This window comes from Hemiscyllium ocellatum, chromosome 27, assembly GCF_020745735.1.
Source record: "Hemiscyllium ocellatum isolate sHemOce1 chromosome 27, sHemOce1.pat.X.cur, whole genome shotgun sequence".
NCBI lineage: Eukaryota > Metazoa > Chordata > Chondrichthyes > Orectolobiformes > Hemiscylliidae > Hemiscyllium > Hemiscyllium ocellatum.
Genome location: NC_083427.1, coordinates 8,222,793 through 8,228,081, shown reverse-complemented (window position 1 = coordinate 8,228,081; position 5,289 = coordinate 8,222,793).

The following is a 5,289-nucleotide window of genomic DNA, read 5'->3' as shown; positions in this document are numbered from 1 at the left end:
TTTGAGGTGTCCAGTTTGTTTTCAATAGTTTGGACATTTTCCATTAGTACAGTGTGGAGAAACAACCGTGTTGTTTCAGTCCAGTTTACAGTCAGTGTGTCTCCTATACTTCATGAGTAATTGACTGTCTGTTCGGGCCAAGCGGAAGATTGGGATAGTCTGCTCCAGAAAGTAATTGGCAGGGTCCTGTTCTATTGGACACTGGTGATGGCCCCAGGCACATCTGGTGATTTTGTTCTAGATCTGGTCAGGCCATGATATCGGGAGTCCATGAGCTTGTGACTCCCAGTAAGTGCCGGGGTACTTAATTCGTTGAAGTTTACATCACTTGCAGACGGGCTGATTAAGAAGCTGTTCGGCACGCTTGCCTTCATTGCTCAGACCTTTCAGTGTAGGAATTTGTACAGACGTTATTAAAGCTTCTTCTGCAGTATTGTATCCAGCATTGATCTACTGTTATAGGAATTTATTAAGTTAGATTGCGTTCAGAAAAGATTTACTAGAATGTTGGAAGGAATGGAGGGTTTGAGTTATAGGGAGAGGCAAGGACTTTTTTTCACTTGAGCATATGAGGCTGAGACCTGACGTTATAAAAACATGACGGGTTAGATAAGTTGAAAGACAGCGTCTTATCTCTTGGGGGTGACACCTCAAGATGATGGGGCATATTTCTAACGTGAGAGGAGAAAAACTTAAAAAGAAAGCATGAGAGGAAAATTCTCCTGTTCAAGAGTAAATGAACTTCCCGGGAAAGTGCTTGACGCGAGTACAGTGACAACGTTTAGAAAGATACCTCAATAAGTTAATGAATAACGAAGATCTGGGCGCATATAAAGCAAGCGCAGGTAGGTGGACTGGTTCAGATTGGAATTATGGTTGGCACGGACTGGTTTGACCTGAGGGACATTTTCTGAGCAGCAAAACTGTAAGAATCTATCATCTCTCATTCTTAAGGAACTATGATCCCTTTGTTACAGATTAAACAAGGAAAAAGTTCCTGAACTGCAGAATTTAATGCGATTGGGTACATGTCAATAAAGCATGTCGCTGAACTCGTCCACCGTTTTGACATCAAAGCAAATGGACATGAAGGAAGAAAGTAGATTTTTCTGGGTTGAGTTGTAAGAAGATGGAACACTTTCAGAAGGATTCAACACAGAAAGCTCATTTGAAAGAACAGTTGTGAATGTTTAAAACTTGTTCCAATTGAAGCACTCGGCAGTGAAAACTGTCGACATGTTCAGGGACAATTCATCTTGAAATGGTGAAAAACCTCAACATCCATAAATCGAAGACACTCGCTCTTATCCTCGCACTTACACTAACCCCTGTGATTATTCGTACAGAGATGCTCAAACCGATTTCTAACATATCGTTGCAACACATGGACCCTGACAATTTGGCTTTAAATCTGCACAGATGTTGTTCGTAGGTCATAAGTGACTGGTCAGTGCAGATGCAAAATACAATTGACATGGCCGTCCATATCAACACATTGCATTTTTATCAGTCTCAATGCAATATGTCTTTGTTTCCACAAATGCTGCGAGATCTGCTGACTTTTCCATTAAATTATGTTTTTGTTTCCCAGTTCCAGCATACACAGTTCACTGTTTAAATTTACGAAAGAATGATACTGGTATAGAACATACTCCATCTCCATTGTACAAAGGACAACCAAAATGTGAATAGTTATCAGGAGAAGTGATTGTTGGAGTAGAGATTACATTACTTTTTGAGGAATTTCACTGACCTATGGGTAATGGTCTGGCAGGAAAACAGTTCGGGGCTTCCCTGTAATGATTTCCTGTAATGACAATAATAGTGGATTCAGTGGGGTGTAGGAAAATACTCTACGAATTAGCGATTCTAATTAACAAGTTTATTGCTGCACATATATATTAAGCAGTGATGAATACATTAATTCATACATTAATATATTGAAGAGTAAGTATATATTTACCAATAGATATGTTATAGACCAGGCCATACACCATTAAAATATTTTAAGAAGGTAGCCTAGACCATTAGCTTTGCATATTTCAAAGGTAGATGTGAAGTGGGTGGTTCAGGAGTGATGCAACTGGTCAAACCACTCGGCTTTAATCAAAACAGAATTTGATTAAACAATATAGCTGAAACATGAACAAAAGACAGCGGAATTAAAAATAAGTTAAGTATTTGAAAACTTAGATTATGGTGTTGCTCGAAAATCACAATTAAAAAAAAGCTTAGATGACCCAACACAACAACTTGACTAATTAACTGTTTCAATATGGTAATCCCCCATAGGCATGCTCCATGGGGGAAAAAGGTAAATTCTTATACGGATTCTTACAGGCATGAGGGAACAACATCCAGAAAGATTTCAGAGCAAATCCGATAGGAATTATTAACTGAAGCTCGCAAACCTTTTGGATTCTGACATCTTGTAACTGCTACACCTGTAGAAAACTAGAACCTGAACTCGGAGAACTCGGCTACTCTCCTGCAATTGTTAAACTTCATTTTCAAAAATTAGCTTTAATTCAGGCTGCCCCCTAGCCTCTTCAGCACCTCTAACTTTACGACCTCTCCTCAAACAAACCTAGGACAAAACGCCCATTTTAAAGTGACAGCATTATCACAAATATGTATATGTAAAGCAGTAGGTAAATAGGGTACGAAGATAAGGCAGGAAATATATAAAAAGCGTGGAATGTTTTAGAACAATTATCCAAATGTCACTCCAATTTTACGATTATATCTGATTGAGGAATTGTGCCAAAAACCTATTGGTCAGCGAAAATGACAAAAAGATAATGTTTTCACAATAATTTAAAAAGAGACAAAATAAGATGACTGTGTGGTTTCAAGTATTACCAATTTTGGCCTGTTGGGCTTTCTGACAAGAAAAGTCTCAACTGCAATTTGCTAGATAGTGCTTGAATTTCTTCTTTCATATTTTTTCCTAGTTTTGAAATTGACCACAATTTAGTCATGTTTCCTTTGCGTACAGCCTCTGCAGTGCTATGCCAATGCCAGTGTTCTCGAACAGGCCAACACACTGGCACTGAGATGTTGACAAACCTTAATTCGCTACGATGGGCTGGGCACACCATCCAAAGGACCAACATGAGACTCCTATTTACTCTAGTCCCAGATTCCCAGTGGCAGGTGAAACCCCTGGTGGAAAGAGGAAGGGCTCCAGTGATACCATCAAATGTTCACTGGCAAATAGACAATAGACAATAGACATTAGACAATAGACAATAGGTGCAGGAGTAGGCCATTCAGCCTTCGAGCCTGCACCAACATTCAATAAGATAATGGCTGATCATTCCTAATTAGTATCCTCTTCCTGCCTTATCTCCATAACCCTTGATTGCACTATCTTTGAGAGCTCTATCCAACTCTTTCTTAAATGAATCCAGAGACTGGGCCTCCACTGCCCTCTGGGGCAGAGCATTCCACACAGCCACCACTCTCTGGGTGAAGAAGTTTCTCCTCTGTCCTAAATGGTCTACCCCGTATTTTTAAGCTGTGTCTTCTGGTTCGGCACTCACCCATCAACGGAAACATGTTTCCTGCTGCCAGAGTGTCCAATCCTTTCATAATCTTATGTGTCTCAAAGTGCGGCATTCCCACAGACACCTCGGATTCATTGGCCCAACACTGTCCAACTTGAAGGATGAGCATCAAGGAAGGTGTCGAGCACCTCACGACTTGCCAATAGGAGAAAATGGAAGAGAGGTGAAAGATTGGCCCTGCCACCCGATATCCCCATGCCTTCCCATGACTGCAACCTGCCACAAGTGGAACAGAGACTGCGGTAGCTGCATTGGTCTGGACAGCAACCTCCTGAATTACTCTGAGACTGGAAGACAGTCAGCCTTGCCTGCAAGGGACCGCTGATGAAGATGACATAGGACTGACAGGTTTGATTCGTAAACACCTAATTTTTCACAACAATATACTCCATTTTTCTATCTTCCCTGGCACAAACTAAAAACACCTAGAATATTTCTTCTGGCCCTTTCAAATTCAACTTGAAATATTTAAATTTTTTTGTCTTTTAAAATACGACTGAATTTTCAAATTGCAAGCTTGAAGAAACGACTTCTACCAAGTACTTCTGTCAATCCCAACTTGCGAAACAATTCCATCCAAGCTTGGTGGTTTTCAAACATACTTTTACGTTATAGATTCTAATGAAAGTAATCAGTTCCTCGGTCCCGCGTTTTCAAAACTTTTGGCTTCAAAGGATATCCAACTCTCCAGTTGTGTTCTTGAAAACCTGCACAAAAAGAACAACTGAGCAAAATCCAGTGTGGATCAGCAAGAAACTCAAAAGGTTTAATAATCACCACACAACACAGACGGTGGTTGGGAATATTTAGAAATGCCAGCATGAAGCGTTATCTCTACTGGAATCAGAACGATCAAAGCCCAAGTTACCGTGATGTTATTTCATAAAGACGTGGAATGATTTTTTTATTTTCAAAATGGTCAGAATATCTTTTAGTAGTCTCAACCTGGCTTATTAAGTTAATATTCTCGTGAAGAAAACATATTTTAGACACTTCTTCTAAAATCACCATCAAAAAGTAATTCAAGAAACACTCATTAACATTAATCAGGCCAAAGAAAAACCCCAAAAAATGCAGATGATGAAAATCAGAAATGAAAACAGACATTGCTGGAAAAACATTACAGTTCTGGCACCTGTGGAGAGAAATCAGAGTTATTTTATTTTTTTCTGACCAGTGACCCTCCTCAGAACAAATGGTAGCTCGGACATAGTTAGTTGTCTTAACGAAAAAGGTTTTCTAAAAGATATGCAGGAAGAACATTGCTCCAAATTCCGAGTTCGAATTCGAATTGGATGTCTTGCAAAAAGGTTTATCTAGCTTTTGAGAACAAGCCAAACCATTCTTTTCACAATACTTTCTTCAGCAGCGATTTTTTTCAAAAGTAACTTTTTAAAAATTTCCACCGCTTGAACTTATGACGTTTTTGGACAACCCTTTGTTTAGGTATTGATTTCAGTCGAATACAAGGGATGCATTCATTGTAATTGGCAGAGGATCTATCTATGAATACTTTCCAATTATCACAGATCGTCGTTAACTTTGCTGCTTAGTCTCTTCCCTAACAGTGACGAGGCGACCTGTTCTTTTCCCCTCTTATTCCGGCGACTTGGTGACATTGCATAGAGGCTGTGTCTCAAAACATAGAGATAGAATCGTGGGGGGAAATGAGGTGAGCTACATTCTATATGTTACTTGCCTTGTCTTGCAAGATACCAGT